At 41.6% G+C, this 24158-nt stretch overlaps 2 pseudogenes; both read left to right on the top strand.

The window, feature by feature from the left end:
• Positions 1-1041: 1041 nt before the first annotated feature.
• LOC122490995 lies at positions 1042-2019 on the top strand (annotated as a pseudogene).
• Positions 2020-20154: 18135 nt separating this feature from the next.
• LOC122492373 lies at positions 20155-20528 on the top strand (annotated as a pseudogene).
• Positions 20529-24158: the final 3630 nt, after the last annotated feature.

Genomic DNA, 24158 nt, shown 5'->3' with positions numbered 1-24158 from the left:
AATTTGGAAGTGACTTCTTGAAGGCAGCTGTGAGTCCAACCAAACCTGCTGCAAGCCCTAAGGTGGTCCCAGGGGCCAACAGCAAAAGTGAAGACTGACCCTCAACAAATGGCAAAATTGGAGAAGTTTGTCCTTAATATGCCAGCCCACATCCCATATATTTATATTTATTTTTTAATATTTTTTGTTACTTTTTTCTGATTATAAAACAATAATAAATCACCTTCTTGAAAACTTGGAAAGTTCAGGAAAAAAACTAAAGTTAACATTTGGTGTGCTGGAATAGACTTTAACTAACTAGAGACAGTTGTGTCTATTTATTCCCAACTTCAGGTTAAGCGATACTATGTTGGTTGAAATTGGCCACAATGAGAGTATTTACATCATAGAAATTGGCAAGTGTTATAAACCAGAGGTTGTTTGTTTGTTTGTTTGTTTGTTTAAAATCCAGTTATTAAACATATACCACCTTCCCCTTTAGACTATTCAAGGTCCTGAGGTGACCTTGAATCTGGACCACTCTCCAGCTCCAGTTAAGACTCTAATTATCAAATTTCAGAGAAATTCTGAATTTCTATATCCCTAAATCCTCCTTTTTCAAGGTAGCTTGATTGAGCCTCTCTGCTCCTTACAACCAAATGGGCTTGCTTAGACAGAAACAGAGCAATATCAGGATGTTCTTCTGTCTGACCCACACACTAACCACCATACCACCCTTCCTCCACAGACTCCAATGTGGGCCTCACCTCCAAGCACTCACTATGGAAACATCTACAGCCCAACTTGGTACCTTCTAGCTTCTCTACCTGCCCTCATGGCAATTCCAGTTTTCTCAAAAAGAGAATTTCCCAAAAGATACTTATTTTTGAACCATTTATCTTCATGTACCTCTCACTCATTGCCCCATTATGGTTTTTTGTCCCAGTTTGCCTCTTGGCCAAATTTGCTCAAGATATTAAGAGGTTCTTTCTTTCTTTCTTTCTTTCTTTCTTTCTTTCTTTCTTCCTTTCTTTCTTTCCCCAAACCACCATATTCCAATAATTCACCAAAATGACTAACAGAAAAGGAAAGAGGCACCCACTATGTGTTCTCCAAGCTTTTTAGAAAACGTGGACTTGTTCCTTTGGCCACATACATCTGACTATAGAAGAAGGGCAATGTCGTAGACATTAAGGGAATAGCACTGCTCAAAAAGGAATGCCCCACAAATGTTCCCATGGCAAAACTGGAGGAGTCTACAGTATTACCCAGCATACTTCTGGCATTGATATAAGCAAACAAGTTAAGGGCAAGATTCTTGCCAAGAGAATTAATGTATACATTGAGCAAATTAAGCATTCTAAGAGCCAAGATAGCTTCCTGAAATGTGTGAAGGGGTATGATCGGAGAAAGAAGAAAACCAAAAAGAAAAGTACTTGGGTTCAACTTGTCGGGGAGGAGGAAAATTTTATCCCTAGCCTGCTTGGTTCTTTTGGCTTGTGTAATAATTAAATTGGCACAAGACAGATAAACGGGGGGGGGGGAAAACAGATTTAATTCATATGTATGGAGATCCCACAGATATAAGAAGTAACCAAGGCAGGTAGCTTTTATACTTTTTAGACAAAGAAATACATTTCTGATGAATTGATGAGACAAACTTAGGTTTGGTTATTAATTAGTGGAGAATCTAAACAGAGTTTGCTTACATAGCCTTCTTGGCCCTCAATTTCCAATCTCTGACTGTACAGATGTCTCTATACCTCTGGGTACAGGGAAGTTACCTTCCACATGATAGATTTATTTCCTGCTTTCTGGAGACAAAAGAAGGTTAGAGTGTTCCTCTCACACTGGCTGTTTCTTAAGTAACTTCAAGTCAGAATAATCAATATGCCTCTGTAGCACATCTTAGTACAACCTTCCCAGAGCCCCAACAAGCCAAAATGCCAGCCTGCTCCAACCAGAGAAGCATACTTTGTAAAAATCAACACAAAGGAACCTGAACTTCTAGGACCCATTCCTTATGAATTCATGGCGTAATAAGGTGTATTAATAAATAAATAAATAAAACTCTGGACTGTTTTAAAAAAGGCGGTGGGGGGTATTAAGGGCTCTGGCAGCAGCCCTCAGGTTTGAAGTTTATGGAAGAATATTAGCCCTGGAAATAAGCTGGAGGAGTGAGGCAAGACTACAGCCCTGAAGGAATAGCAATACCAAACGTGGTAACCAGAAGACAAAGAACTAGAGATAGGCATAAGGTTAAAGTAAGGTCAGTTTATTGAAAGGATTTTAAGAACAGGTCAATGTCTCAATATCTTTATCTGTACATTGGTGGTAGCAATAGTGTCCACCTCCAGGTGTTGTGAAAAAGGGGAAATGAATGAATATATGTGATTCTTTTAAAACACTGTCTGACATATATGAAGCCCTATGTAAGCATTAGTTATTATTATTCAAAACTTTCTATATAGGGGCGCCTGGGTGGCTCAGTTGGTTAAGCATCTGACTTCGGCTCAGGTCACGATCTCACGGTTTGTGAGTGCGAGCCCCGCATCGGGCTCTATGCTGACAGCTGGGAGCCTGGAGCCTGCTTCGGATTCTGTGTCTCCCTCTCTCTCTGCCCCTCCCCCACTTGTGCTCTGTCTCTCTCTGTCTATCAAAAATAAATAAACGTAAGGGGTGCCTGGGTGGCTCAGTCAGTTACATGTCCGACTTCGGCTCAGGTCATGATCTCACGGTCCCTGAGTTCGAGCCCCGTGTCGGGCTCTGTGCTGACAGCTCAGAGCCTGGAGCCTGTTTCAGATTCGGTGTCTCCCTCTCTCTCTGACCCTCCCCTGTTCGTGCTGTGTCTCTCTCTGTCTCAAAAATAAATAAACGTTAAAAAAATTTTTTTTAAATAAATAAATGTAAAAAAACATTTTTTAAACCTTTCTATATAAAAGAAAGTATGTGTATTTCAGTCTAAATCTGGCTTCTGGCTTCAGACCAAAAACTCTTTCAGTACAATGACCTTTGTTAGTACCTACAGGCTATCTATTGTCCCCATGTTATCTTGGCTAATTTCCATATAATCAGTGTAGAGAGGCCCATAGACCACCATCTCCCCAGGGAAATAAACATTCCCATTACTCCACCCTGTGCATCAGAAATGTTGTTCTACCCAGAGTCACAACAATTCATAGAAGAATTTATCCATTGGGAAATTCTTCCCAGAAGTAACCCAGTCTAATCAGAGGCAATTTTAAAATATATTATTTCAATTATATTAATATATGTAATATATTAATATATGTTAATTACAAATACAGTTGACCCTTAAACAACATGGGGATCAGGAACACCAAACTCTGTGCAGTTGAAAATCTACATATAACTTTGACTACCACCAAAAACTTAACTAAGTAGCCTACTGTTGACCAAAAGCCTTACCAATAATATAAATCATTGAGGAGTGCATGGGTGGCTCGGTCAGTTAAGCGTCTGACTCTTGGTTGTGGGTCAGGTCATGATCTCATGGTTTGTGGGTCTGAGCCCAGCATCGGACTCTGCTCCCAATGCGGAGCTGCTTGGAATTCTCTCCCTCTCTCTGCCCCTCCCCTGCTCATGCTCTCATTCTCTCTCTCTCTGTTTCCCTCTCCCTCTCTCAAAATAAATAAATAAAGTAAAAAAAAAACATAGTTAATTAACACATTTTTCATATTATATGTATTATAATATGTATGTATTATACACTGTATTCTTACAATAAGGCAAGCTAGAAAAAAGGAAAGGTTATAAAGAAAATCATAGAGAGAAAATACATTTACAGCACTGTACTGTAAAAAATCTGCATGTAAATGCACCCACGCAGTTCAAACCTGTGTTGTTCAAGGGTCAACTGTATATTAATACACTATAGATGACACTATTACTATAGAAAGCATCGTTTGTTAAGATGTTACTGGACTAAGTGCTCTGTATGCTTTGTGTTATCTTATTTCCTTTTATCCTGATGCCTTGATAAAATAGATTATTTTCTCCTTTTTAAACCTGAGGAAACCAAGACTCCAAACTGAAGTTGGGCACTTTGTCCCAAGTTACACCGGCTGTATTAGGGAAGTCAAGTTATAGCATCTGATTTGGCCAGGCCATAATTTAATGGAAAATTCCTAGCCCAGACCGATGTTGCCCAGGAAGCCATTTAGGGTACTACGTGACTCTGCTACTCCCCTTTGCTATTTGGACTAGAGTGGGTGCACCCATCCAAAGGTATACATAGAGAGTGTATATAGAGATTAGTTTAGGGACACAAAGAGCTGGCTCAAAAAAATCCAACAGGACAATTAGAGACACTCTCTCTAATTTGAAATAAGAAACACAGAGTTTGCCATTTGAGAGAATAAATAGGAGGTAAAAGGAAGCATAAAGAAATACCAGATGATAGAGTCAGAACCAAACTAAAGCCATTTTCAAGCCAACTTCTGAAAAGCAGAAGAGATGCAGAAGGTAAGTAAGCAGAGAGAGCAGAAAGACCTGGAAGGTACGAAGAGAAGACTGAAGCCAACATGAAGAGAGAAGCTGAGACAGGTCACTCTGAAACTAGCTAGAAAGTCATAGGCTCCTGTTGCTGAAGCCTTGAGGCCACTCTGATCCTGAAACTACCCTCCAGCCCTAGTTAGGGCTCTGCTCTTGGGTTTTAGGGAGATTTCTGCCTAGATCGCACTTTTCTTGAAGTAACTTTATTGAAACTGTTCCTTACATCCAAAAGGACTTCAGTGGAACAGAAGCAGAGCAGTGCTGTAAAGCTCATCTCTCTGATCCCACATTAACAACTGTCCTATCTTTCTCCACAGACCAGAGATGTCTCCAGGTGCAGAGATGGGCCTTGAAAGAGGATCAGATGTCATAGCTGTGGCCAGTACTATTTCAGATCCTTTATCCATATCCAACTCTAAAGTAGACTTTCCAAATGAAGAATCACAGAATAAACTGGAAACAGCAAAAATTCCAAGGAGTGGGTTTTGTCAAAGAATAGTCCTCAAATGTTCACTTATTGCTAAGCAGGGGGAAAAACAGTAGATAGACTATGTTTCCATTTTTGCAAATATGAGTGTATATAGAAGACCAGAAGGAAAGGCATTTGCTTATTCCTCAAATGTTTAATGAGTATGTTCTAGGTGTTCAGGATACCATAGTGAGCAAATATTGTCACATTTCCCACCCTCAAGGAGCTCCCAGTCTAGTGAGGGAGGACCTACATTAAGAAACAAACACACACGTATGGAGTGTGGAATCACTATATTGCACTTCTGAGACTAATATTACACTGTACGTTAACTAACTGGAATTTATTTATTTTTTTAGTTTATTTTGAGAGAAAGAGACAGCGTGAGCAGAGAAGGGGCAGAGAGAGGGAAAGAGAGAATCCCAAGCAAGCTCCACACTTTCAGCATAGAGCCCCACACGGGGCTTGATCCCATGAACCATGAGATCATGAAATAAGCTGAAATCCAGAGTTAGATGTTCAACCGACTGAGCCACCCAGGTGCCCCAACTAACTGGAATGTAAATAAAAGCTTAAATAACAAACAAAACACACACACACACACACACACATTGCACATTCTAAATGCTGTGATGGAGATGTGCTTGGTGGAGAACCTTTATCAGGGACAATTTGACCTGGTTAGGCAGGTCAGTGAAGGCTTCTCTGGTGACTGAGCTGTGATGGACGACTGTGCAGTACCTACATAAAGATCTGTCTCAGCAGGGACTACAGTGTGGGCAAAGCCCAGTGGTATGAGGGACTACAGCAAGTATAAGGAACTTAAAAAAGGCCATGTAGCTGAAGTAAAAAAAGCTGAGCAGAGAATGGTGTGGGGTGGGGCTAGAGAGGTAATAGGGCCAGGTCATGCGGGGCATTATATGCCAGGGTCAGAAGTCTTTACTGCTGAGGGACTGGGGAAACAAGTGAGGGTGGGTATGGAAGATATCATCAGATTTGCACTTTGAAAATATTTGTCTCTGTATGGAGAACAAATTACGAGGGGCCAGCATGAGGCAGCTAGAAGAGAAAAGAACCAGTGTGGAATCGATCATAATCCACGTGGCCTATGATGGCAGCATAGATGGGGGAGTAGTGCTGAGAATATAAACAAGTAAAGAATCTGAGGCATATAGAAAAATTAAAATCAATAGAATTTCACGTAGGATTGGATGTGGAATGTAAAGGAAAAAGAACTTTCAGAATAGCTGAGGTTTCTAGTGTGAACAGCTGGAAGACACCAACACTCTGATATGGGAAACATGTGCTAAGGGGAACAGGTTTGGGTGAGAGGAATATGAGTTTATTCTTGGTCATGCTGAATGTGGACTCTAGGACATTCAAGATGTGCTATCAAGTGAGATGTTTGATACAGAGTCTGGAGCTCAAAGGAGAAGTGTGGATCGGAGATAAAACTGATGTACTAAAACATGAAAAGTGGTTCTTTCTGGATGATAAGCTTTTGTATCTTTTGTTTTATTCTTTGTACTTTTCTGCATTTCTCATGTTTTTAGCAATGAAAAGTAATTTTTTTTAAACAGAGTTTTTAAAAAGAGTAAAATTTTCCCTGTGCTTGTAGCAAACAGGAGTTCTCTACTTCTCATAACTGGCATTAGTAACCTCAACAGGAATGTCTCTAGAGTGAGGAAAGTCAAATTAATTTAACATTAATAACTCTTTGGCAATACCGTATTTCTTTTACATGGGTCTACAGAGATCTAGGCATCTTCCAAACTGTAACTTGTTGTCCTAATCAGATTTATACAACAGAAGGAGGTCCAGTATGCAGATAGATGGTCGAGTTTGGTATTCAGGTGTCCCCCTGATAACTGAGACATTTTAAGAAGTCCAATAAGAAGAAATATTTTGCCCCTCGTACTGGAGATGAATCAACTGACAAGTAAAACAAAGAGTTAGGAGATGTGGGCCAAATACCTGTGTACTAGCTAAGCTGGGGAGACAAACTGTATAATCAACAGATTATCTACCCAGTTGTGGCAACACTGAAACAGAGCCAGCCCCCCACTCTCACCACCTTATCCCCAGAATTGCAAAACACGTTAGAAAAGCCAGAAACCAAAGGAAGAGGAGAGGAAGACTCTGGATCGTGCACACACAGTTTCTACCTCCTCACTCCTCACTCACCATTTTCCTTGAGGCGGAATGAGGGAGGGAGGATGTACGGATGGAGAAAAGCCAGGGGTGAAAGGCTAATACCAGAAGTGAGGTGCACTCACACTCACCAACACACACTATGAGTTACTGTATTTAGCATCAGGTTGCTAAATCAAGCTCAATCATGTATAAGATACTATGCTATCCATGTGCATTTGGATAGAGTCTGAGTCCCTGGTGACTAGCAATAAGTCAACACCAGCTAATCTCTAGCAGAAATTGAATTTGTTAACACAATATTGGATGCATAATTCTTGTTTGGATCCTGGATTCAAATAGAAAAACAACATTCATAATCCCAGCAGCATTATTCACAATAGTCAAAAAGCGGAAGCAACCCAAGTTCACGGACAGATGAATGGAAAGACAAGATGTGGTATTTACATAGGATCGAACATTATGCTGCCTGAAAAATGAAGGAAATCCCTATCATGTGCTGTAACATGGATGAACTTTGAGGAAACTATGCTAAATGAAATAAGCCAGTCACAAAAAGATAAATGCTGCATGATTCCACTTATGTGAGGTACCTAGAGTAGTCAAAGTCATAGAGACAGAAAGTAGAAGTGTTGCTCCCACAGGGGCCATTACTCTGCAATGGGTACAGAGTTTCAGTTTTGCAAGATGAGAAGGGTTATGGACATTGGTGCACAACAGTATGAGTATATTTAACACTACTAAATTCTACACTTAAAAATGGTTAACATGGTAAAAAAAAAAAGCAATAAGAACAACAAAAACAGCTAAAAAAAAGTTTTCTTTCTAGTTTTAACACATTAAGAATATTGCACATGCATTATTCCACAGTTCCAAAAGTACTAACATCAAATGTCACATGTTTCAATATATTGTTAGATCAAACACTATTGAAAATTGACTTAGGTTTGAAATAGAAAATTAATCAAAGTTGAGTCTTGGGATATTTGAGATAATCTAAGACATTTCCAATTATGTATGAATTCATCTTAGCACAAAAGTGGTATTAAAGGTTTGATTGCATTGCCCAAAAAACATAGCTACAAAGGATGTTTTAAGGACTAAGGAAAATTTAGGGAGTTGCGGCAAGATGGCGGCTTAGGAGGACGCTGGGCTCACCGCACGTCCTGCTGATCACTTAGATTCCATCTACACCTGCCTAAATAACCCAGAAAACCGCCAGAGGATTAGCAGAACAGAGTCGCCGGAGCCAAACGCAGACGAGAGGCCCACGGAAGAGGGTAGGAAGGGCGGCGAGGCGGTGCGCGCTCCACGGACTGGCGGGAGGGAGCCGGGGCGGAGGGGCGGCTCGCCGGCCAAGCAGAGCCCCCGAGTCTGGCTTGCAAAAGCGGAGGGGCCGGGCGGACTGTGTTCCGACAGCAAGCGCGACTTAGCGTCTGGGAGGTCATAAGTTAACAGCTCTGCTCGGAAAGCGGGAAGGCTGGAGGACAAAGGGAGAGCTGCTGAGCCCCCTGACAACAGAGCTCAGTTTGGTGGGGAACAAAGGCGCTCGCCAGCGCCATTTCCCCCGCCCATCCCCAGCCGAAATCCCAAAGGGAACCGGTTCCTGCCAGGGAACTTGCTCGCTCCGCGCAAACACCCAACTCTGCGCTTCGGCGGAGCCAAACCTCCGGCAGCGGATCTGACTCCCTCCCGCTGCCACAGGGCCCCTCCTGAAGTGGATCACCTAAGGAGAAGCGATCTAAGCCTGCCCCTCCTGCCCCCGAGCACCTTGCCTACCCACCCCAGCTAATACGCCAGATCCCCAGCATCACAAGCCTGGCAGGGTGCAAGTAGCCCAGACGAGCCACACCACCCCACAGTGAATCCCGCCCCTAGGAGAGGGGAAGAGAAGGCACACACCAGTCTGACTGTGGCCCCAGTGGTGGGCTGGGGGCAGACATCAGGTCTGACTGCGGCCCCGCCCACCAACTCCAGGTATACACCACAGCACAGGGGAAGTGCCCTGCAGGTCCTCACCACGCCAGGGACTATCCAAAATGACCAAGCGGAAGAACTCCCCTCAGAAGAATCTCCAGGAAATAACAACAGCTAATGAGCTGATCAAAAAGGATTTAAATAATATAACAGAAAGTGAATTTAGAATAATAGTCATAAAATTAATCGCTGGGCTTGAAAACAGTATACAGGACAGCAGAGAATCTCTTGGTACAGAGATCAAGGGACTAAGGAACAGTCACGAGGAGCTGAAAAACGCTTTAAACGAAATGCATAACAAAATGGAAACCACCACAGCTCGGCTTGAAGAGGCAGAGGAGAGAATAGGTGAACTAGAAGATAAAGTTATGGAAAAAGAGGAAGCTGAGAAAAAGAGAGATAAAAAAATCCAGGAGTATGAGGGGAAAATTAGAGAATTAAGTGATACACTAAAAAGAAATAATATATGCATAATTGGTATCCCAGAGGAGGAAGAGAGAGGGAAAGGTGCTGAAGGGGTACTTGAAGAAATAATAGCTGAGAACTTCCCTGAACTGGGGAAGGAAAAAGGCATTGAAATCCAAGAGGCACAGAGAACTCCCTTCAGATGTAACTTGAATCGATCTTCTGCACGACATATCATAGTGAAACTGGCAAAATACAAGGATAAAGAGAAAATTCTGAAAGCAGCAAGGGGTAAACGTGCCCTCACATATAAAGGGAGACCTATAAGACTCGTGACTGATCTCTCTTTTGAAACTTGGCAGGCCAGAAAGAATTGGCACGAGATTTTCAGGGTGCTAGACAGAAAAAATATGCAGCCAAGAATCCTTCATCCAGCAAGTCTGTCATTTAGAATAGAAGGAGAGATAAAGGTCTTCCCAAACAAACAAAAACTGAAGGAATTTGTCACCACTAAACCAGCCCTACAAGAGATCCTAAGGGGGACCCTGTGAGACAAAGTCCCAGAGACATCACTATAAGCATAAAACATACAGACATCACAATGACTCTAAACCCGTATCTTTCTATAATAACACTGAATGTAAATGGATTAAATGCGCCAACCAAAAGACATAGGGTATCAGAATGGATAAAAAAACAAGACCCATCTATTTGCTGTCTACAAGAGACTCATTTTAGACCTGAGGACACCCTTAGATTGAGAGTGAGGGGATGGAGAACTATTTATCATGTGACTGGAAGCCAAAAGAAAGCTGGAGTAGCCATACTTATATCAGACAAACTAGACTTTAAATTAAAGGCTGTAACAAGAGATGAAGAAGGACATTATATAATAGTTACAGGGTCTATCCATCAGGAAGAGCTAACAATTATAAATGTCTATGCACCGAATACCGGAGCCCCCAAATATATAAAACAATTACTCATAAACATAAGCAACCTTATGGAGAAGAATGTGGTAATTGCAGGGGACTTTAATACACCACTTACAGAAATGGATAGATCATCTAGACACACGGTCAATAAAGAAACAAGGGCCCTGAATGAGACATTGGATCAGATGGACTTGACAGATATATTTAGAACTCTGCATCCCAAAGCAATAGAATATACTTTCTTCTCCAGTGCACATGGAACATTCTCCAAGATAGATCATATACTGGGTCACAAAACAGCCCTTCATAAGTTTACAAGAATTGAAATTATACCATGCTTACTTTCAGACCACAATGCTATGAAGCTTGAAATCAACCACAGAAAAAAGTCTGGAAAACCTCCAAAAGCATGGAGGTTAAAGAACACCCTACTAACAAATGAGTGGGTCAACCAGGCAATTAGAGAAGAAATTAAAAAATATATGGAAACAAACGAAAATGAAAATACAACAATCCAAACGCTTTGGGACGCAGCAAAGGCAGTCCTGAGAGGAAAATACATTGCAATCCAGGCCTATCTCAAGAAACAAGAAAAATCCCAAATACAAAATCTAACAGCACACCTAAAGGAACTAGAAGCAGAACAGCAAAGGCAGCCTAAGCCCAGCAGAAGAAGAGAAATAATAAAGATCAGAGCAGAAATAAACAATATAGAAACTAAAAAAACTGTAGAGCAGATCAACGAAACCAAGAGTTGGTTTTTTGAAAAAATAAACAAAATTGACAAACCTCTAGCCAGGCTTCTCAAAAAGAAAAGGGAGATGACCCAAATAGATAAAATCATGAATGAAAATGAAATGATTACAACCAATCCCTCAGAGATACAAACAATTATCAGGGAATACTATGAAAACTTATATGCCAACAAATTGGACAACCTGGAAGAAATGGACAAATTCCTGAACACCCACACGCTTCCAAAACTCAATCAGGAGGAAATAGAAAGCTTGAACAGACCCATAACCAGCGAAGAAATTGAATCGGTTATCAAAAATCTCCCAACAAATAAGAGTCCAGGACCAGATGGCTTCCCAGGGGAGTTCTACCAGACATTTAAAGCAGAGATAATACCTATCCTTCTCAAGCTATTCCAAGAAATAGAAAGGGAAGGAAAACTTCCAGACTCATTCTATGAAGCCAGTATTACTTTGATTCCTAAACCAGACAGAGACCCAGTAAAAAAAGAGAACTACAGGCCAATATCCCTGATGAATATGGATGCAAAAATTCTCAATAAGATACTAGCAAATCGAATTCAACGGCATATAAAAAGAATTATTCACCATGATCAAGTGGGATTCATTCCTGGGATGCAGGGCTGGTTCAACATTCGCAAATCAATCAACGTGATACATCACATTAACAAAAAAAGAGAGAAGAACCATATGATCCTGTCAATCGATGCAGAAAAGGCCTTCGACAAAATCCAGCACCCTTTCTTAATAAAAACCCTTGAGAAAGTCGGGATAGAAGGAACATACTTAAAGATCATAAAAGCCATTTATGAAAAGCCCACAGCTAACATCATCCTCAACGGGGAAAAACTGAAAGCTTTTTCCCTGAGATCAGGAACACGACAAGGATGCCCACTCTCACCGCTGCTGTTTAACATAGTGCTGGAAGTTCTAGCATCAGCAATCAGACAACAAAAGGAAATCAAAGGCATCAAAATTGGCAAAGATGAAGTCAAGCTTTCGCTTTTTGCAGATGACATGATATTATACATGGAAAATCCGATAGACTCCACCAAAAGTCTGCTAGAACTGATACAGGAATTCAGCAAAGTTGCAGGATACAAAATCAATGTACAGAAATCAGTTGCATTCTTATACACTAACAATGAAGCAACAGAAAGACAAATAAAGAAACTGATCCCATTCACAATTGCACCAAGAAGCATAAAATACCTAGGAATAAATCTAACCAAAGATGTAAAGGATCTGTATGCTGAAAACTATAGAAAGCTTATGAAGGAAATTGAAGAAGATTTAAAGAAATGGAAAGACATTCCCTGCTCATGGATTGGAAAAATAAATATTGTCAAAATGTCAATACTACCCAAAGCTATCTACACATTCAATGCAATCCCAATCAAAATTGCACCAGCATTCTTCTCGAAACTAGAACAAGCAATCCTAAAATTCATATGGAACCACAAAAGGCCCCGAATAGCCAAAGGAATTTTGAAGAAGAAGACCAAAGCAGGAGGCATCACAATCCCAGACTTTAGCCTCTACTACAAAGCTGTCATCATCAAGACAGCATGGTATTGGCACCAAAACAGACACATAGACCAATGGAATAGAATAGAAACCCCAGAACTAGACCCACAAACGTATGGCCAACTCATCTTTGACAAAGCAGGAAAGAACATCCAATGGAAAAAAGACAGCCTCTTTAACAAATGGTGCTGGGAGAACTGGACAGCAACATGCAGAAGGTTGAAACTAGACCACTTTCTCACACCATTCACAAAAATAAACTCAAAATGGATAAAGGACCTAAATGTGAGACAGGAAACCATCAAAACCTTAGAGGAGAAAGCAGGAAAAGACCTCTCTGACCTCAGCCGTAGCAATCTCTTACTCGACACGTCCCCAAAGGCAAGGGAATTAAAAGCAAAAGTGAATTACTGGGACCTTATGAAGATAAAAAGCTTCTGCACAGCAAAGGAAACAACCAACAAAACTAAAAGGCAACCAACGGAATGGGAAAAGATATTCGCAAATGACATATCGGACAAAGGGCTAGTATCCAAAATCTATAAAGAGCTCACCAAACTCCACACCCGAAAAACAAATAACCCAGTGAAGAAATGGGCAGAAAACATGAATAGACACTTCTCTAAAGAAGACATCCAGGGGCGCCTGGGTGGCGCAGTCGGTTAAGCGTCCGACTTCAGCCAGGTCACGATCTCGCGGTCCGTGAGTTCGAGCCCCGCGTCAGGCTCTGGGCTGATGGCTCAGAGCCTGGAGCCTGCTTCTGATTCTGTGTCTCCCTCTCTCTCTCTGCCCCTCCCCCGTTCATGCTCTGTCTCTCTCTGTCCCAAAAATAAATAAACGTTGAAAAAAAAAATTTAAAAAAAAAAAAAAAAAAAGACATCCGGATGGCCAACAGGCACATGAAAAGATGTTCAGCGTCGCTCCTTATCAGGGAAATACAAATCAAAACCACACTCAGGTATCACCTCACGCCAGTCAGAGTGGCCAAAATGAACAAATCAGGAGACTATAGATGCTGGAGAGGATGTGGAGAAACGGGAACCCTCTTGCACTGTTGGTGGGAATGCAAATTGGTGCAGCCGCTCTGGAAAACAGTGTGGAGGTTCCTCAGAAAATTAAAAATAGACCTACCCTATGACCCAGCAATAGCACTGCTAGGAATTTATCCAAGGGATACAGGAGCACTGATGCATAGGGCCACTTGTACCCCAATGTTCATAGCAGCACTCTCAACAATAGCCAAATTATGGAAAGAGCCTAAATGTCCATCAACTGATGAATGGATAAAGAAATTGTGGTTTATATACACAATGGAATATTACGTGGCAATGAGAAAAAATGAAATATGGCCTTTTGTAGCAACGTGGATGGAACTGGAGAGTGTGATGCTAAGTGAAATAAGCCATACAGAGAAAGACAGATACCATATGGTTTCACTCTTATGTGGATCCTGAGAAACTTAACAGGAACCCATGGGGGAGGGGAAGGAAAAAAAAAAAAAAAAAGAGGTTAGAATGGGAGAGAGCCAAAGCATAAGAGACTGTTAAAAACTGAGAACAAACTGAGGGTTGATGGGGGGTGGGAGGGAGGAGAGGGTGGGTGATGGGTATTGAGGAGGGCACCTTTTGGGATGAGCACTGGGTGTTGTATGGAAACCAATTTGTCAATAAATTTCAGGAAAAAAAAAAAAAGGACTAAGGAAAATTTAAACATGAACTATACACAGTGATTTTATATCAAGGTTAAGTTTCTTGCATGTAATAATAGCATTATAGCTATGCAGAACAGTGTCCTTGTACTCAGCTGATACACGTGGTTTTTAGAGTGAAGCATCATACCTGCCACTTACTTTCAAATGGTTCAGCAAAAGAAAATATTGTATAGAAAGAGAGAGATAAAGCAAAGAGTATATGGGAGTTCATCATACTATTCTTCTATACTTTAAATTTAAAATGTTTGGAGGGTGTATGGGGAGCACAAAATCTCCAACTTAGAAGAATGATGCTTGAGAGGCAGACAAGAACAGGCTCAAAATCACTCTGAAGGATCAGCCTGTGAGGACACCCTTTTCCTCACCCTCCAAGCATAGGATGCTGCAGCATGGCAGCAGTAATACTGCTGGGGCAGGGCATGGAATGCCACCATCACACCCATGCCATCGCTTCCCTCAAGGACTCGGTCTTACAACAACCTTCAACTTGAGTAAATAAGTCCAGCAGAGATGGTTACCTCTGGGTATACCATTAGAATTAAAGTGTGAACCTCATAAGCTGATGATAAGACAAGGCATAGCTTGGGGCAGAGGAGTTGGGGAACGGGGACTTCCAATCAATGTCATTCTGAAACAGCCAGGTGGCCTTCTCACCCTTAAAACACTTCACCCAGGGTAAAGAAATGTGATCAAGTCTGTTTGAAGTTTCAAGCTACAGAATTTCAATACACATTTAGACAGGTGAAAAATAAGAAAAACATTGAATTAATAAAATCTACTTTTTCTGCATCTCCATTTCAAGGGAAACTTTCATGTATATCTATGGGTATATCATCCACATTATCCAGAGATTTCTGAATTAACTTAAGTTCTTCTAGCCTTAACATACTGGAAACCTGATACAGTAAATATGATCCAGTAGCTCTTATCTTTTATGATTCTTTAAAACTTTGGGGCGCCTGGGTGGCTCGGTTGGTTAAGTGTCCAACTTCGGCTCCGGTCATGATCTCATGGGTTGTGAGTTCAGGCCCCATGTTGGGCTCTGTACTGACAGCTCGGAGCCTGGAGCCTGCTTCGGGTTCTGGGTCCCCTCTCTCTCTGCCTCTCCCCTATTCATGCTCTGTCTCTCTGTCTCTCAAAAATAAATCAACCTTAAAGAAAATTTTAAATAAAAATATGTAGAAATATTTTAACACATTCCAAAGCCATTTAGGAAAGACTTTTACACGATCCCCGTATTGGGTTAACAATGCTGCTGCTCAGCACTGTGGATATATATAAACGAAAAGAGAAAATATTAAATGTGCCCTATATAACCAGCAGTCTATCTATAACATAATTAGTCATCATATCAGCCCTTCCAAGTACAGAGATGACAACAGATGTTGGTGCGGGGTGCATACAAAGTAAAGGTCCTTGCTCACTCCAAACCTCACATTGCCACTTTGCAAACTGCCTCCTCCAGCATGGCATGTGAGAAGGGGAAGATGTATTAACCAGTTCAACCTGGGGGTTGGAAAATTTAGCCATCACTTTCTCAGAGGGATAATTGGGATTTTGAGTTTTTATGCCTAGAGAAAGGATCCTGGTGTGGAGACAGAGTCAGGAAATCCATCATCCCATTCTAAGGGGTGAGGGGCTCTGCTTGAGCAGCAAAGAACACCACTGGAAAAGGTCCAAACTCTAGTGTGCATTTTAATCCCCATTACTGCATTTCCCAGTGTGGCATTGGACAATTTGCTTAACTTTGCAGATCCTCAGATTCTTCACCTGTAAGATGGCTTCACCATCTCATAGCATTGTTGCGGTTATTAAAGGAGAGATCAGTGTGTAAAGCCCTCAGCACTGCACCTGACATGCAGTAGTGCTAAATAGATAACTATTATTAAGTAACGAAAGTTTCAAAACCTCAGTAAAGAAAAGCAGAGACATAAATTCCCTCCAGACGTGAGAACCATTTTGGCCACTGACTGACTGACTGACATGTAAATCATGTCTAAACCTCTCAAAATAACCCACCTTAACGGAAAGTCATTTCTATGTCTAAATTGGACAAAGTATACCCCTTTCACCGGCCTGTCCCTTTATCTATGGATTCTGATCTGGGTCATCAACAGGTTGGAGAAGACACTGGCTATGGGGAGTTGAAACAGGCCCTTTTCCAGAATTGAAGTTTAAGTTTAATTAATTTGCATTAAATGTCAAGCATGGCCCAGCCACAGTGCTGGATACTAAGTGGATACTAAGAGATACAGAGGTGACTAAATAGCCCCCAGTCTTGCCCTCAAGACGCTCCCAGCCTAATAAGGCCAGCATGTGAAGAGGAAAACTGAACAGAATATGAAACATACAGGCTACTGTGGGAAAATAAGATACCCTAAATTTTATGGGGCCATTTGGACCTAATCTTTATATATTTTCAACATTTTATTTTGTTCTGCAGTTTAGTTATTTTCCTTAACAATTAAACTCTCAGCAAGTAGGCTTAAGTCCAATGAACATTCAAATGAAAACAAAATTCATCACTTTCAGTTTGCTTAAGAGTTGCCATCTTTGTTTCGATTGTGCTAAATTTGTGAGTTCTTTGATTCTCGTCTCTAGCAACAGAGGAAAGTTACCTAATACAGCCTGCAGAAGGCTGTGCCAGGAAAGATCTCTCTGCCACTCTCTCTGTGAGAACCATACTGGGGATTAGGGCTTTCAACATATGAATTTCTGGGGACACAATTCAGTCCATAGCATTCTGCCTCTGGCCCCCCTCCCAAACATGTCCTTATTGGATACCAAATACATTCATTCCATCCCAACAACCCCCAAAGCCTCAACTCATCCCAGCATCAACTCTAAAGTCTAAAGTCCAAACTCTCATTTAAATATCTAAATCAATTATAAGTGAGATTAGAATTGTGATTCATCCCAAGGCAAAATTCCTCTCCAGCTGTGACCCTGTGAAACCAGACAAGTTATATGTGCTTCCCAAATACAACAATGGGTCAGGCATAGGACAGACATTCCCATTCCAAAGGGAGGAACAGGAAAGAAGGAAGGAAGGATAGGTTTCAAGTAAGTACAAAACCCAGCAAGGTAAATGCCATTAGATCTTCAGTCTGGAGAAAAACCCTCTTAGGCTTGATGCCTGGCCTTCCAGACCCACTGGGGCCCCACCTCCATAGCTCTGCCAGGCCAGGGTAGTGCCCCCAAGGCTCTGCCAGCAGCAAACCTTCCCCTGACCCAGGTCTATTTTAAATAGAGAATGTTTAACTAGGTAATATATAATTGTTAACTAAGTAATTGGAAAGGCAAAAAGAACACGCAGCTATCACAGAGGTAGCAACAGCAGGAAGCAGTTCACAGGGCTTGGGGAACAAAGGGAAGAGGTTGTCATTATTACAACTCAGAAGCTTGGAGAAGAATCCCAGTGGTTTGGGACCCAGGCTTCCCAAAAGAGGTGCCAGCTATCTGAGCTGGTGTCTCTGCAGAGATACAATGAGTTTGCCTTTGTGAGATGGTAAAACCTCAAACTAGATCGAACTGTATGTTATTTGCTAGGGCTGCCATAACAAAGTACCACAGACTGGATGACCTAACAAAAATCTGTTGTATCACAGGTCTGGAAGCTAAAAGTCCAAAATCAAGGTATCAGAAGGGTGCATTCCTTCTGAGAGCTGTGAAGAAAAGATCTGTTCCAGCCTTCTATCTGTGGCTTATAGACAGCCATCCTCCCCCTATGTCTCTTCACACTGTCTTCCCTCTATGCATATCTCAGTGTCCAAATTTCCTCTTCTTATAAGGACATCAGTCATAGTGGATTAGGGCTCACCCTAATGACTTCATTTTAACTTGATTGCTTCTTTAAAGATCCTATCTCCAAATAAGGTCACGTCTTGGAATACTGAGGGTTAGAACTACAGCATATGAATTTTAGGGGGACACAGTTGAACCATAGCAAACTGGTTCTGGAATGAACTGCCTCTGCCAGAGCGGAAGAAGCAGCATTGCCGGATGCTGATGTCAGGAACAGGAAGCCAACCAGGAAAAAAAAAAAACAAAAACAGAGGCAAAGAGGAAAGAGTAAGTCCCTTCCTCCTCATCTAGCCATGCAATCTCCCTCTAATGTCGCTTACTGACAGAGCCTAAAAGGAAGCGGTTGGCAAAGGAAAAATGTGGCTTGCAGAGTCCCAGTGCCTGCATCACAAAGCAGAATATAGAAGAGTGGGTTTGAGGCTAAGAGCCAATAGCTTAATAACTGGCACAGTGCTGAATAACTGTTAGTTATTCTTATTAATCACTAGCATCAGAACTTTTATTTTCATTTTCCATATATTTTTATAGTATAGTAAGGAAAAGTTGCAACAAAATATTTAACTGAGCAAACATACTAGCTATGCTGCTAATGCTGTCCTGATGGCTGGTGGGCTGACACATCACCATGCTGCAGCTCACATTCATCCGTTCAATGACATCCAGCACTGTATCAGTGACCTTCCTATGGGAGGCCAAGGTGTAATATACACAGTGTGCAAGAAAACCAAAAATCTGGAAGCCAAGTTGTCACCGAGTGTTTTCTCCATTTTATGGCTGAGAAGATGAACATTCAGAAGGAGAAGTTGTTTGACCAAGGTCACACAGCTAATAGGTGACAGAGCATTGACTTGAACAGAGGTCTGATTCTCTGTGCTTCAATTCCTTTATCTGCCAAATGAAGATAACAATATCTATCCAATAGAGCTGTTATGAGGATTAAATGAGATAATATGTGTAGTGTGCATAACACAGACACAGCCTGGCATGTTGTAAGAGCCTTAAAAAAGTTGGCTACATCTGGGGCTTTTTCTACCATGGCAGACTATCCTGTTACATGCACTCGTCAAAACTTTACAGTATTTGGAGGTCAGGACTATAAAGAATAGAGATGGAGTTGAGAATAAAATTCCTTAAAAAATTACTTTATTATATTTGCTCTCAAATCTTTCTGAGGGCAATCATCCCTTTTAGATTCCCATGAACTACAGACAAATATTTATTGAGCACCAACCATGTGGTAATTACTGGAGATACAACACTGAGACACAGACAGCCTCATCTTCAAGTGTCTCATCAACTACTTGAGAAATCAGTCAAGCAATGATGACACAACCAGGGCTATGACCAAGGACATATAGCCCCCTAAGTATAGGAGCCCCCTAACAGGGAAACCTGATGTAGACTTGAGAAAGTCAGGAAAAGCTTTCATGGAAAAAGCCACATTTAAGATGAAATCTGAATCACAAATAGGAGATTGGTAAGCACTTAAAATATAAGGAAAACATGAGGAGCCTAGAGCAAGAGGGAGGAAGGAATATTCAAAGAACGGAAGGAAGCTGACTGTGGCATGGAAATTGGGGTGGGCAACAGACAAAGCTGAAAAGACCCCCAGCACCTGTTCCTCCAGGGCTTTGTGAGCCACAGGACCCTGGACATTAACTAGAGGCAGTATAGGGCGTCTGTAGGCTTTTAGCAAGTGAGGGACAATTAGATGTGCACTTTATGAAGATCAGCTCGGATGTTATGTGGAAAATGGCTTTGAGTGAGGTAAAAAGGAAGGTAAGGAAATGAGAAAGCTGCTACCTGCCAGCAAGCCAAGTGAGAGATGATGGAGGTCTGAGGGATGTATCCCTAAGGGTGGAGAAAAATGAATGGATTCAAGTAGCATTTAAAAGGTAGAGCCGATCTTTTACCAAAACCATCAACATGGGCTGCATTTGCACCAAAACCATGAAGAAGGTGCCCAGGTCATCATGGAGAAGTACTACACGTGCCTGGGCAATGACTTCCACACCAACAAGTGCGTGAGAGGAGATCGTCATTATTCCAGCAAGAAGCTCAGCAACAAGATAGCAGGCTGGTGTCACACAACTGATGAAACGGATTCAGAGAGGCCCAGTGACAGGTATCTCCATCAAGCTGCAGCAGGAGGAGAGAGAAAGAAGTAATTATGTTCCTGAGGTCTCAGTCCTGGATCAGGAGATCATTGAAGTAGATCCTGACACTAAAGGAAATGAAACTTAGACTTCGGCAGTCTATCCAAACTTTAGGTCACCCAGCCTACAGCTGGGATGAATTGACTTCAAAATACCACATGGAACCATTTAAATCTTTCTGCTGTGCTGTAACATCTTTAATAAACCCTGGACAACAATCAATCAATCAATCAATCAATCAATAAAAACTGAAAGGTAGAACCAACAGGATTTGGTAGGTAATGAGAAGTAAGGAGTGAGGGGCAAGAGAAACAAGAAAAGAGAGAAATAAAGGAAAATGCCCAGGTTTCTACTTTGGGCAACTAGATGGATGGTGATACCCTTTACCAAGACAGGGGGCACGAAGGCAGAGCAGGGTTGACACAGTAGCTGATGAGCTTAGATATAGGTTTAGGGTTGAGTTTAAAGTATAAAGGGGTCATCCAGATGGAGATGATCTGTAGATAACTGCAAACCATCACATCTTTTTCCATTTCAACCGTTGACCGAGCAGCGGAGCTATGAATCAACCAATAAGTGCCTTGAGTACCACCTACTATCTAGAATATTATTAGCCTCTTGTTTTAATAACCAATAAGTTTAAATTTTCTCCCCTTTCAAAATGAACCCTAAAGTGAGAACAGGACGTGGGTACAACCAATAGATAATTACATACATACTACAAACTCTATTTAAATTGAGACAAACCCAAATCAAATTTTTGCTCTTTATTTTGCTACCACCAAGGATAGAGGGTCCATGGGGCACCTGGGTGGCTCAGTCGGTTAAGCGGCCAACTTCGGCTCAGGTCATGATCTCGCGGTCCGTGAGTTCGTGAGTTCAACCCCTGCGTCGGGCTCTGTGCTGACAGTTCAGAGCCTGGAGCCTGTTTCAGATTCTGTGTCTCCCTCTCTCTGACCCTCCCCCGTTCATGCTCTGTCTCTCTCTGTCTCAAAAATAAATAAACGTTAAAAAAAAATTTTTTTAAAAAAGGATAGAGGGTCCAGTTTTTGTAATGTCATCCTGTTTTACTGTTCTTCACAAAATTAACACTAAGGAATGGAACACAAGTTATTTGAATTTTTATTCTTGAAAAGAGAATCTTAAACTTTACAACATCGAATCAGATTTTTTAATCTAAGAATGTGGCCAGTTTAGAATCAGTAAACATTATAGCTAAAACATTTAAATAAGTGGTTATTTTTCATTCAGAAATCCCTAAGTACAAGGTTACTTAGGTTCTTTTCAACACATTTTGGCCAGTGTCAGAAGATATGTAAGTACAATTCTGGTCTCCTTCACAAAATCAAGTAGCATCCGCAGCGCGGGGGTACGTGGTGAAGTTTTTCAGGTCTAAGTTTCAGGTATAAGCTGCTTTCCATGGAAAGAGAGGTGGCCAAACCCAGGACAGAACCTCTAGTGGGACTACACCTTTGAAGACTGAGAAAATAGGAAAGCCACAGCCCACCCAATCCAAAGGAACCATATATATTGGGAGGAATTCAAAAACACCACTTCCTCCAAGAATCCTTCCTTCATCCTACTCAGACTGGTTTAGATGTGTCTCAAATTTGTTCACAGAGAACCCGGAGCATTTCTGCCATGGCACCTGACACCCTTTATTAGAAACATCTATTACAGTGACCATTCCTGTATTACACATATTGATATGCAACATGAGGGCAGAAACTATGTCTTGGATATTTGTATCTCCTTCATGTCAGGAACAGTCGATATTCAGTAAAATCTGATAAATAAAATAGTGAATGCCCTACACACATGTTTCTCAGGCAGCTCTATCATCAATAAAGTCACTTGAATGTTGAGGGTTAAATACAAATAAACATGTAATTCTATAAAATCTTATTGACTCTTAGCTCTTCTTACTAACACAAAACACAGCTCCCTGAAAAGTTATTTTAAAGAAGGCATTGTTTTAGATGGGTCCCCAAATAAATATGATTTTGTCTCTGGTCAGCCATTGTATGAAATTTGTCCTGGTCTACCTCCACAGAGCACCATTCATACTTAATTCAAACATATATTTTTAAAAATATGTTCATGCTCTGTCTCTGTCTCAAGAATAAATAAACATCAAAAAAATTTTTTTTTAATTTTTTCAATGTTTATTTATTTTTTAGAGAGACAGAGACAGCACAAGCAGGGGAGAGGCAAAGAAAGGGGGAGACACAGAATCTGGAGCAGACTCCAGGCTCTGAGCTGTCAGCACAGAGCGCGACGCGGGGCTCAAACCCACGAACCGCGAGATCATGATCTGAGACGAAAACAGATGCTTAACCAACTGAGTCACCCAGGCGCCCCAAATATATTTATTGAGTGCATACTCTATGGTAAGCACTGTGTTAAAAGCAAGACATGCAGCACTGAAAATGAAAGAACCAGGCCCATGCCCTCATGGAGCTTATAGTCTGGTGTCTACCCCTTACCTCCGAAACTCTAAAGACTCTGAGAATGCCTCATGGGCATAATACATTTTTATCTGTAAGCTCTTAAAAATGCAATACATTAATGAAGCAAGCCCAAGCTAATTCAGGAACATCTGGAGACTTGATGTCTAGAATGAATAACAAGTCTGCAGGGACGCCTGGGTGGCTCAGTCGGTCAAGCAACTGACTCTGGCTGAAGTCATGATCTCATGGATTGTGAGTTCGAGCCCCATGTTGGGCTCTGTGCTGACAGCTCAGAGCCTGGATCCTGCTTGAGATTCTGTGTCTCCTTCTCTCTCTGCCACTCCCCTACTCATGCTCTCTCTCTCAAAAATAAATAAACATTAAAAATTTTTTTAAGGGGCGCCTGGGTGGCGCAGTCGGTTAAGCGTCCGACTTCAGCCAGGTCACGATCTCGCGGTCCGTGAGTTCGAGCCCCGCATCAGGCTCTGGGCTGATGGCTCAGAGCCTGGAGCCTGTTTCCGATTCTGTGTCTCCCTCTCTCTCTGCCTCTCCCCCGTTCATGCTTTGTCTCTCTCTGTCCCAAAAAAAAATAAATAAAAACGTTGAAAGAAGAAGAAAAGAAAAAAAAATTTTTTTTAAAATTTTTTTAAGGGGGGAGGGGCGTCAGTCAGTGGAGCGTCTGACTTTGGCTCAGGTCATGATCTCACAGTTCATGAGTTTGAGCCCCACATCGGGCTCTTTGCTGACAGCTCGGAGCCTGGAGCCTTCTTCAGATTCTGTGTCTCCCTCTGCCGCTTCCCTGCTCACGCTGTCTCTCTTTCTCTCTCTCAAAAATAAATAAACATTTTAAAGAAATTTTTTTAATTAAAAAAAAATAGCAAGTCTGCTAAACTATTTTAATTTTCCCAAGGCAACTAAGAACTGATCGGTCCAAAGGGATCCATTCGGAGGTACATCCAAGTTTCCTTTTGCCTATCTTCAATGTGGGCACCTGCAAAGGGATAACCCATCTCAGAATGGCCTAAGGAAGACAAGGATGTCATGCAGTGTCATTTGCTAAGTAAGGTCTTTCAACTGCCTGCTTATGAAGCACCCTTGGCAGGCACATTAAAAAAGGCATCCCTTCTTCCCCAGCAGATGTAGCCCTGCTCAGGGGTGCAGAGCTGGGTAAGAGGAACTCAGCCAGGATTTCAATTCCAGCATGCCCCCTCAGCATAGTCCCATGCTGAAGCTCTGCTACCAACTCCCCAGCCCATGCACTGGGAGCAAAATGCATTAGTGCTTTTATATTATATGTGTTTTAAATTATCATCATAACTAAGGA

This window comes from Prionailurus bengalensis, chromosome C2 (assembly GCF_016509475.1).
Source record: "Prionailurus bengalensis isolate Pbe53 chromosome C2, Fcat_Pben_1.1_paternal_pri, whole genome shotgun sequence".
NCBI lineage: Eukaryota > Metazoa > Chordata > Mammalia > Carnivora > Felidae > Prionailurus > Prionailurus bengalensis.
Note: the sequence above shows the minus strand (reverse complement) of the source record. Positions and strands in the feature narration are given on the sequence as shown.